Genomic DNA, 11,904 nt, shown 5'->3' on the forward strand with positions numbered 1-11,904 from the left:
AGCAGCGTTACCCCTGACTCATTAGAGGACAGAGAGGAGGGCAGTGTTACCCCTGGCTCATTAGAGGACAGAGAGGAGGGCAGTGTTACCCCTGGCTCATTAGAGGATAGAGAGGGAGGGCAGAGAGGAGAGCAGCGTTACCCCTGGCTCATTAAAGGACAGAGAGGGAGGGCAGGCATATAGGAGGGCAGCGTTACCCCTGGCTCATTAGAGGACAGAGAGGGAGGGCAGGCAAAGAGGAGAGCAGCATTACCCTGGCTCATTAGCCCAATCACTTGTTGCAGCCCGGCTCTGGAATGTTGCTAATTGGGACTCTGAGGCCTGTGGTCTGGGAGGGGAGAGTGGAACAGCCTTTTTAAGTCACATGAAAGTTTTGGGGGTGAATGTACCGTAATTAGATTAATAAGTAGCTTAATTTATCGCAGCTGAGGATATCAGCAGCTTGACATAACAGGCCGGCCGGGAGATTATCCCCATCGGCGCTCCCACAACAAGATTAGCCCCCCGCACAAAGAGAGCCTCTCTTTACAGGTTCTGAACCAGTCGCTCCGGATTAGAGCAGAAAACACAAACAGCAAACACGCTGAGCACTCCAAACTGCCCTGTGCCTACTCTTCAAAGACACATTCTTCAGCCCTTTGCAGTTTTGTTTTTTTAAACAGAACATTCTTCTGATATTTATCAATTAAGGTTTTGTGATGCAATTAAAATGGGGTGATGACCTTTTTGTATAATGCCTTGCTCGAGCTGTTTCACTCATGCCCCGAATCACTTGCTCCCTCGTACAGAGAGGGCTTTCTTAAGCAGGGTTAATGAACAAAAAATAAATAAATGAAACTTGCACTGAAGCTGTTTGTCTTTCTGAATGGTGAATAATCTACTGATCAGAGTGGCAGAAGCTAACAAAAGTAATGAAGAGATCTAGTAGCTGTTCCAACCCCAACCCCAACCCCAACTCTAACTATACCCCTAATCCTAACCAAGAACCCAACCTCTACTCCAACGCCAACCCCATCCCCAACCACAACCCCAACCACAACTCTTACCCCAACTCCAACCACAAATCCAACCCCAACCCCAACCCCAACTCTAACTATACCCCTAATCCTAACCCAGACACTAACCTCAACCCCAACCCCAACAACAACCACAACCCCAACCCCAACCCCAAACCCAAAACCTAACCCTAACCCTAACCCCAACCCCAACCCCAACCCCAACCCCAACCCCAACCCCAACCCCAACCCCACCCAACTTGGGGTTGAGATTGATATGGGGATTAGGATTAACCAAGGGTTGGGATGAGGTTGCGGTTTGGGTAGGGGTTGGTGTTGGGGGTTGGGAATGGGGTTGAGGTTGGTGTATTAGGTTGGGGTTTGGGTTTGGGTTTAAGATATGTAGGGGGATTAGGATTTGGGTTGGGTTATGGTGTTGAACCCCATCCCCACCCCATCCCCATCCCCAACTTGCAACCCCAACTCTAACTATACCCCTAATCCTAACCCAGACACTAACCTCAACCCCAACCCCAACAACAACCACAACCCCAACCCCAACCCCAACTCCGACCCAAATCCAACCCCAACCCCAACCCCAACCCTAACCCTAACCCCAACTCCAATCCCATCCCCAACCACAACCCCAAACCCAACCCCCAACCCCCAACCCCCAACCCCCAACGCTTACTCTTACTATACTCCTAATCCTGCCATGCCATCTTTAGAGTTAGGGCTATGGATAAGGTTGGGGTTGGGGTTAGGGCTATGGATAGGGTTAGGGTTGGGGTTGGGGTTAGGGCTATGGATAGAGTTGGGGTTGGGGTTAGGGTTAGGGTTGGGGTTGGGGTTAGGGCTATGGATAGATTTGGGGTTGGGGTTAGGGTTAGGGTTAGGGTTGGGGTTGGGGTTAAGGCTATGGATAGAGTTGGTGTTGGGGTTAGAGTTAGGTCTATGGATAGGGTTATGGTCGGAGTTGAATACACTGCGGCTCTGCTGAGCATTGTAACACCTGTAGGATCCTCTTCATTGATCACACAATGATCTAATTAACAACCACACAGGCTTCCTACTGATCTGTTAAATAAAGGAGTGGTCTCCTACACTAGACCGGACAGATTCATGCTGAATTGCGATTGATGCGCAGCTCTGTGAGAGCTGTTGCTCACACTCTATATTGTGTACAGACGCAGCTCAGTTTCACATTGTGCTTCTATAAAGCATTGGAAGTGAAGCATGTTCATTCACAGTCCTTGCACTGCGCTCCAACGATGTCACAAAACCAGATCCGTCCGGGAAAGCCCTGAGAAAATGTGACTGGACTAATAATAATAATAATAATAATAATAATAATAATAATAATAATAATAATGTATCCCACCCCTGCCTGCCTGCCTGTGTGCTGTGCTGATAGTAATTAGAGTCTCTGATCCACTCAGCCAGATGCCTATGCTCTCTTGGGAATACTAATTAAGTTTGTAAAACATTTAAACAACATTGTGTTGTAAAAAACCCCGTTCCTGTCTGCGTGCGCACGCCCTCGCCAGCAACCCGTGAGGGTGACAGCGTGCCGTCTGTCTCAGTCTGTGAGTGACAGCTCCGCTCTCTCTCTCTCATTCTCTTTCTGTCTCTCTCTCTCATTCTCTCATTCTCTCTCTCTCTCTCTCTCTCTCTCTCTCTCTCTCTCTCTCTCTCTCTCTCTCTCTCTCCCTCTCTCTCTCTTGCTATTGTTTTGGTCACTTTTAGAATGTAGGACAAGGATGAAGGGATTAGAGCGAGGTTTATTGTCTCTCTGTCTCCCTCTTGCTCTCTCTCTCTCTCTCTCATGACATTTTTCACCCCTCCTCCATCTGATCCCTAAACCCCCCTGTTTGCTTGGGGACTGTGTGGCACTCTGAGGTGCAGAGAGAGCCCGGGTGCATGTGTGTTTAACCCATGTTAGCACAGGGGGTTTCATTGCTATTCACTGACACTGCCTTGCCCTTGTTCCCCATGGTCAGCCCTTGACAGACCACGCCAGCTCACACGCATTGCCATTACCAGACCATAGCATTTCAGAACAGTCTTTGCTGTACCAGGAGGGACAACTGTGGGCAACAGAACAGCACTGTGGTTATTAATCTTATTAGTGCTGGAGAGCTGAGAATGTACTGTGTTTAGATTAGTGGACATTATTGAGATGCATATTTCTCCCTTAATTAGAGAGAGAGGGTGTGAGACAGTGAATGAGTGGGAGATAGCTTCACTCTCTAAACACCCATCTTATTGTGAATTACGAAAACAAATCAAGCTCCCCTGTTCTCATTAAGTGTGATACCGGGTTCGCTATCAGCGCTAATTAGCTGTGAAGTGATTAATTTGGAGGTTAAATGAAGTTATTCAGCATAATGGTGTTGCCTTTGAAGGCACTTTCATTATATCAATATGGTTCTGTTTGAATTACTTTAAGAAAACATTGTCCCTGGCACAGAGAGAAATTAGCTTACTGGAGAGGAGAGGAGAGGAGAGGAGAGAGAGAGGAGAGAGAGGGAGAGGAGGGGAGAGGAGAGGAGGGGAGGAGAGAGGAGAAGAGAGGAGGGGAGAGGAGAGGAGAGGAGAGGAGTGAAGAGGAGTGGAGGAGAGGAGAGGAGGGGAGAGGAGAGGAGGGGAGGGGAGGAGAGAGGGGAGGAGAGTAGTGGAGGAAAGAGGATGGAGGGGAGGGGAGAGGAGTGGAGGAGAGAGGAGGGGAGGGGAGAAGAGAGAAGAGAGGAGAGGAGAGGAGAGGAGAGGAGGGAGGAGAGGAGAGGAGGAGGAGGAGAGAGAGAAGAGAGGGAGGGGGGGGGGGGAGGAGAGGGAGAGAGGAGGGGAGAGGAGGAGAGAGAGAGGAGAGGAGAGGAGAGAGAGAGAGGAGAGAGAGAGGAGGAGAGGAGAGGAGAGGAGGAGAGGGGAGGGGAGAGGAGAGAGCACCGCACTGACAACCACAGAGACAGCATTACAATACTATTACTGTTCTTGTAGTATTAGTAGTATTACTCTCATTGCAGTGCTCGCCTCTTAATGTGGAGCCCTTAGTGCAAAGCTTTTAGTTCACGTCATGCAAGAGCTTTCTGAAAACATTGTTTTAGTAAGGAAACGACAATGGAGCCAAAGAGTGTGATAGCATTTGTTGTCATGTGGATTACACTAATGTCCACTGGGGGGCTAGACTTGGACCCCTGACCACTGAGCTCTGAGCAGGGCGATGAAAACACAGGCTTCCAGAGGTATGCCGAGGTAAAAGCGCAGTAAAATGTAGTAAAACAGAGTGAAGGAGCAGTAAAACAGAGTGAAAGCACAGTAAAAGCATGGTAAACACAAGGTTGAACAGGGTATCAGCACAGAGCCGCAGTGAAATGGCTTTTACAGATAACTTCCTTTACTTTGCTTTGCCCGCAGTCTCCAAACCTTCTTAGCGGCACACAGGGGGTCTACAACGCAGAAAATGAAATAAAACCTGCAGCACTCGGGTGCGCAGACTCCCAGCGCGCTCCCTGCCTGCCTCGTCGTAGCCTGTGTTTGTATAATAAATAGCAGGCAGGAGCATGTTGTCCGAGCTGGAAAGAGGATTAGTGCACGGACCGTCAGCAGTGCAGGGAAATAACAGGAGGCCGTCCTTGCTGTTCTATCCTGTGGGCTCCTTGAGTAAGCTTGCATTGCAGTACAGTGTCTTTTGCATTGCAGCATGCGTGTACCAGATATCATATTAAAATGAGCTCTGTGGTATCCTCTGTGTTCATGGGTAATGGTGCATCTCTATGCAACGTGAAGGGCTTCCTGCTTGTCAAGCAGGGCTTGCTTCCCGTGTCATGTGACACGTGTATCACCTCCAAGATCAGGGCTATTGATCTGTCCCGAATGAATTACGCTTTCAGGATCTGGGTATTTCATAAGAGTCTTAGTTTTGTTATTTATAGCATTTCTGCATTTAAGATGCATATACCCTGATTATCAAAGTCAACATGTTCCTTCTCACTCCATTTAGAGTCTGCTGTTCATTGTTTATCTGGAATTCTGAAGGAATTCACCGTGATCCCTGTCCCTCAGCTCTAACCACTAGACCACGCTGCCTCCCTCCCTCCCAGTCTCTCAGCTCTAACCACAAGACTACACGGCCTCATTTCTTCCCTCCCAGTCCCTCAGCTCCATGAGTTTATATAAGAATGCTTATCAAGGTGCATGGATTTAAATGGTTTCAGCATAAGTTACCAACACTCCTGTACCCTGCAGCTGTGCAGTTCATCCACTGGGAGCAGCATAGGTGTCATCAACAGTAAAGTAAAGCGATTAAGGATGCCTTCAGGCCACTCCATGACATTAGTGAGGCATGTAAAGCTGGTGATGTCAACCTGTATCTGCTCTACAGTACACATTAAACAGCCAGCCTCCTACTGTTTTGCACTAAAACAAATTCATTATTTACACAAGTGTATCTGAAGTATTGGACTGAGTGAGGCCAAATGTCAGTTTTGAAAAAAACAAGGATTTCAGTGACAAACAAAGATGAGAGTCAGTGTGAGAGCACAGTGAAGGTTTCAGAGGATGCTGCTGCAGAGCTGCGATGGTGTTTCAGAGGATGCTGCTGCAGAGCTGCGATGGTGTTTCAGAGGATGCTGCTGCAGAGCTGCGATGGTGTTTCAGAGGATGCTGCTGCAGAGCTGCGATGGTGTTTCAGAGGATGCTGCTGCAGAGCTGCGATGGTGTTTCAGAGGATGCTGCTGCAGAGCTGCGATGGTGTTTCAGAGGATGCTGCTGCAGAGCTGCGATGGTGTTTCAGAGGATGCTGCTGCAGAGCTGCGATGGTGTTTCAGAGGATGCTGCTGCAGAGCTGCGATGGTGTTTCAGTCTGCCAGATCCAGCCCTGCCCCCTCATTGTTATCTATTGTTTTGGTCACTTTTAGAATGTAGGATTTTTATTATTAATGTGCTGGTAATGACAGTGCTAAGAGCTGAGAGTGCAGCTGTTCACTAGCTCATTATTATTAATGCTGGTGTGGACAGCGCTGCAGAGCTGAGAGTGCTCTAGTGCTCATTATTATTAATGTGCTGGTAATGACAGCGCTGCAGAGCTGAGAGTGCAGTGTGTACACTAGTGCTCATTATTATTAATGTGCTGGTAATGACAGCGCTGCAGAGCTGAGAGTGCAGTGTGTACACTAGTGCTCATTATTATTAATGTGCTGGTAATGACAGCGCTGCAGAGCTGAGAGTGCAGTGTGTACACTAGTGCTCATTATTATTAATGTGCTGGTAATGACAGCGCTGCAGAGCTGAGAGTGCAGTGTGTACACTAGTGCTCATTATTATTAATGTGCTGGTAATGACAGCGCTGCAGAGCTGAGAGTGCAGTGTGTACACTAGTGCTCATTATTATTAATGTGCTGGTAATGACAGCGCTGCAGAGCTGAGAGTGCAGTGTGTACACTAGTGCTCATTATTATTAATGTGCTGGTAATGACAGCGCTGCAGAGCTGAGAGTGCAGTGTGTACACTAGTGCTCATTATTATTAATGTGCTGGTAATGACAGCGCTGCAGAGCTGAGAGTGCAGTGTGTACACTAGTGCTCATTATTATTAATGTGCTGGTAATGACAGCGCTGCAGAGCTGAGAGTGCAGTGTGTACACTAGTGCTCATTATTATTAATGTGCTGGTAATGACAGCGCTGCAGAGCTGAGAGTGCAGTGTGTACACTAGTGCTCATTATTATTAATGTGCTGGTAATGACAGCGCTGCAGAGCTGAGAGTGCAGTGTGTACACTAGTGCTCATTATTATTAATGTGCTGGTAATGACAGCGCTGCAGAGCTGAGAGTGCAGTGTGTACACTAGTGCTCATTATTATTAATGTGCTGGTAATGACAGCGCTGCAGAGCTGAGAGTGCAGTGTGTACACTAGTGCTCATTATTATTAATGTGCTGGTAATGACAGCGCTGCAGAGCTGAGAGTGCAGTGTGTACACTAGTGCTCATTATTATTAATGTGCTGGTAATGACAGCGCTGCAGAGCTGAGAGTGCAGTGTGTACACTAGTGCTCATTATTATTAATGTGCTGGTAATGACAGCGCTGCAGAGCTGAGAGTGCAGTGTGTACACTAGTGCTCATTATTATTAATGTGCTGGTAATGACAGCGCTGCAGAGCTGAGAGTGCAGTGTGTACACTAGTGCTCATTATTATTAATGTGCTGGTAATGACAGCGCTGCAGAGCTGAGAGTGCAGTGTGTACACTAGTGCTCATTATTATTAATGTGCTGGTAATGACAGCGCTGCAGAGCTGAGAGTGCAGTGTGTACACTAGTGCTCATTATTATTAATGTGCTGGTAATGACAGCGCTGCAGAGCTGAGAGTGCAGTGTGTACACTAGTGCTCATTATTATTAATGTGCTGGTAATGACAGCGCTGCAGAGCTGAGAGTGCAGTGTGTACACTAGTGCTCATTATTATTAATGTGCTGGTAATGACAGCGCTGCAGAGCTGAGAGTGCAGTGTGTACACTAGTGCTCATTATTATTAATGTGCTGGTAATGACAGCGCTGCAGAGCTGAGAGTGCAGTGTGTACACTAGTGCTCATTATTATTAATGTGCTGGTAATGACAGCGCTGCAGAGCTGAGAGTGCAGTGTGTACACTAGTGCTCATTATTATTAATGTGCTGGTAATGACAGCGCTGCAGAGCTGAGAGTGCAGTGTGGACACTAGTGCTCATTATTATTAATGTGCTGGTAATGACAGCACTGCAGAGCTGAGAGTGGAGTGTGTACACTAGTGCTCATTATTATTAATGTGCTGGTAATGACAGCACTGCAGAGCTGAGAATGGTGCTGGTAATGACAGCGCTGCAGAGCTGAGAGTGACAGTGGGAGCACTAGTGCTCATTATTATTAGGGATAGGGTAAGGGTTAGGGTTAGGGTTAGGCTGAGAGTGGAGTGATAGACTCAGTGTTGAGGGACAGAGTTAGCTAGTGCAGGGTTGTTGTCTGCTCAGTGGGAGGGAGGGGCGTTTCTGTGGCTTGCTGACAAGTCGTTAACCTCCCTGGGTCCCACACAAAGCCATAGCTCTGTGTTCACTAATACCTGATGTCTATCTGTGAGAGAGACAAACACAGAGCGAATGACAAGGGAGCACCCCCAGGGAGGGACAACAAAACCAGACGGGCTGGGGGGATGGAGGCTGGCAGGGGAGAAAACAAGGGGAGAGGCTGGAGGAGTGAGGCTGGCAGGGGAGAGGACAAGGGGAGAGGCTGGAGGAGTGAGTCTGGCAGGGGAGAAGAGAAGGGGAGAAGCTGGAGGAGAGAGGCTGGCAGGGGAGAAGACAAGGGGAGAGGCTGGAGGAGTGAGGCTGGCAGTGGAGAAGACAAGGGGAGAAGCTGGAGGAGTGAGGCTGGCAGGGGAGAAGACAAGAGAAGAGGCGATAACAAGGCAGAATAAAAGGGAAACAGAGGGTGAGAAAAGCAACAGAAAAGAAAAGGGGAAAAATGCATTTTTGCAGTTTCCTCTGCGCCGAGCTGCTTTCAGTGAATGTCATCGTTTCTTCTGAGGTCAAATTCTCCAAGAATCACCATGCTTTGAGGAGCAGCTGCACAAAACCCTAGCTCTGACTTTAAATCACCATTTACACCGAAACCTTTAACTTCAACCCAACTTTAGAGTGGCTGTCAGGCAGCGATATTGCTCTTCATTCCTCCAGCAGGATGATTGAAGTATTATTCTCTCTACAGCAGCTGTGCTACTCAAAGCAGGAGCAGTTAGTACCAGACTGATCCACACCCTGTAATTTCACTGAGCTTCGCTTCTTGCTTTTCAGCACTTCAAATTGTTTACTGTGGAGAACTTTGGAGAAAAGGGAGGATGATGGAGAGCAGGGGTGGAGAATGAATAGGAGAGAGAGGGAACATGAAATAACTGGAAAAGAGAAGGGGCAAGAGAATGCTAGGATAACATACGCGAGAAGGTGAGAGAAAATAAGGTGCAGGGTAGAAGTATTTAATATTCATTTTACAATGTCCCCTATTTCCTAACTACAGTTTGGCACAACTACAAATAAATAGACTGCTGCTTGTAATGTTGCTGCTGGTGGGGTTTCTAATAAGAGGTTAGAGAACAGTTAACCCTAAAGTGGCCCTAAAGTGACTCCTCTCCTCTCTCCCTCTGAACTCACAGATGCCTGCCCTGCCAGGCTAATCAACTCTTATTGCAGGGAGAGTGGAATCACTCCTGACACTGGAGGGTCCTTGCTATCTCTGTCTCTCTCTCTATCCCTCTCTCCAAACTCCTTTGAACCTCCCACTTGGGAATGAGTTAGCGTGCTCGTCAGGACAGGCAGAGCCGCACAGCGATCCTCCTTTCCTAGAGTAATCCCACAGCCAAGACAGGGGAGCCCTTTCTTACTTCTTATTTGCAGCAGTTTGTAGTTTCTTATTTGTATCACTAATGCCCCCCACCCCTTTAATTCTGTTGAATATATTTTTAGTTTATTTTGTTGCTTGTATTTTTATACTGCCTTACTCCCTCCCAGTCTCTCAGCTCTAACCCCTAGACCACACTGCCTCCCTCCCAGTGCCTCAACTCTAATCCTTAGACCACACTGCTTCCCTCCCTCCCAGTCCCTCAGCTCTAATCCATAGTCCACGCTGCCTCCCTCTCTCCCAGTGGCTCAGCTCTAACCCTTAGACCACATTGCCTCCCTCCCTCCCAGTGGCTCAGCTCTAACCCCTAGTCCACACTTCCTCCCTCCTTCCCAGTTCCCCAGCTCTAACCCCTAGACCACACTGCCTCCCTCCCTCCCAGTGGCTCAGCTCTAACCCCTAGTCCACACTTCCTCCCTCCTTCCCAGTTCCCCAGCTCTAATCCCTAGACCACGCTGCCTCCCTCCCTCCCACTGGCTCAGCTCTAACCCCTAGTCCACACTTCCTCCTTCCCAGTCCCCCAGCTCTAACCCCTAGACCACGCTGCCTCCCTCCCTCCCAGTGGCTCAGCTCTAACCCCTAGTCCACACTTCCTCCCTCCTTCCCAGTCCCCCAGCTCTAACCCCTAGCCAACACTGCCTCCCTCCCTCCTCCTCTCCCAGTCTCTCATCTCTAACCCCTAGCCCACACTGCCTCCCTCCTCTCCCAGTCTCTCATCTCTAACCCCTAGCCCACACTGCCTCCCTCCACACTGCCTCCCCCCACCTCTAGCTCCCTAGCCCACACTGCCTCCCTCCTCTCCCAGTCTCTCATCTCTAACCCCTAGCCCACACTGCCTCCCTCCCTCCTCCTCTCGTCAGAGTATTAGAGATTGGGCTGTTTCTTTTTTGTAAACCCCGTGCACGCTCTAGTCCTCCTCCCCCCGCCACAGGTTGGAGGGAGAGGGGAGAGAGGAAGAGAGGGAGAGAGAGGGGGAGAGAGGAAGAGAGGGAGAGAGAGGAAACTGAGACAGGGGTAAGTTAATTCCTTGACGGTCATTTAGACTGTTAAAGTGAGAAAACAGAAAGAAAGAAAGAATGTGAGAAAGAAAGAGAGAAAGTGAGTGATAGCCAGTGTGAGTTGCCCGCTGGTCTCTGGTGGCCTGCCTTGTGACCGAGCTGGTGAAGTGACACGGCAAACTGTCTTTCTTTTTTTTCTTTTCTCTCTCCGGCGCCTCATGCTTCTTGCCTGCTTCTTTATCCTTTTTAATTAGAAGGCAAATTCTGCAGCCCGGCAAGTGCTAATCCCCACACTGCCGAACAAAGCACAACTCTGTCTTTGAAGAGGGGGCTTACCGGCCTGCCAGCGCTGCTCAGGGTGGGGGAGGAGGGGCGTCCCTCCCGTCCCCCCAGGAGGGCAGGGGGGAGAGGGGGCAGGGCTGGACAGAGAACCCCACATTCACCCACACCTCCCCATGAGACTGGGGATCAAAGTGAGAGAGGAGAGGGGGGTTCTACTGGGGCAGGCTTATACAAACTCACCAGGCAGTTATAGCATTATATTGACCAGTTACTGCATTATATGACCAGGCAGATATCTTAGAAATATGGATTGGAGCTGAGGTGGTTTATAGTGGAAAATACTATAGCCAAAATATCCAGTCCGCATATGAAAGCAAGCTTGGTCTCCTTTCCGTTACTGGGTAGCAGCACAGAACTCTCGCAGAAGGAAGTTCAGGTTTTGAGACTCATTTTGCTCCATGGCTTTTAAGTCTGAGTTTTTAGGGTGAGGATATTGCTGAAAGATGATGAAAGATTGTTTCAGTGTCTTTTTCGTTTCGATTTTGTTTAAACCTCTTTCACCCCATCCAGCTGGTGGAAGAGGTGGGATACCTAGCTACCCCTGACCCAAGAGTGGGAGCTGGAAACACTTCGGAAAGCATCCCCTCAATACATTGAACTCCATTGTATTAGCGGGACATTCATTTCAGCTAATTAGGCTAACTTAAAAGGCTGCTATTTGTGCAATTTACTGAATATTAAAAATAAAACACACAGGGACGTGTAAAGTAGAATTTCTTGACAAATGCTTAAAACGAGAACTTAAACAGTTTGTTGTAGTTTGCAAGATTTCCAGGGAACAGAGGAAACATATAAGCACAGATAGACAGAGCGGGGAGGTGTCCCTGGAGATGGATACCTGGGGTGGAAAGGAGGAAAGAGAAGAGGGAAATCAGAGTAGAAGACAGCAGAAAAGAGACAGAGGCAGAGAAAGAGAAAGACAGAGGAAAGGAATCAGCGCTTGCTGACAATTTTCAGAGCTCATTTACATTTATATTAATGCACAGTATTGTATTAAGAGGAAACCATTAACTGTGGAGCTCTTGCTTGAGGGTCATGTCGGTGGGTTTTAACAGCCTTGCCTTCACTCATTAAATAAAGTAACAAAGCACTCAATTGAGTTTAGAAAGAGAAGGGGGGGAGAGAGACAAGAGAGAGAATGAGTGGA

Source organism: Polyodon spathula, chromosome 12, assembly GCF_017654505.1.
Source record: "Polyodon spathula isolate WHYD16114869_AA chromosome 12, ASM1765450v1, whole genome shotgun sequence".
Classification (NCBI taxonomy): Eukaryota; Metazoa; Chordata; class Actinopteri; order Acipenseriformes; family Polyodontidae; genus Polyodon; species Polyodon spathula.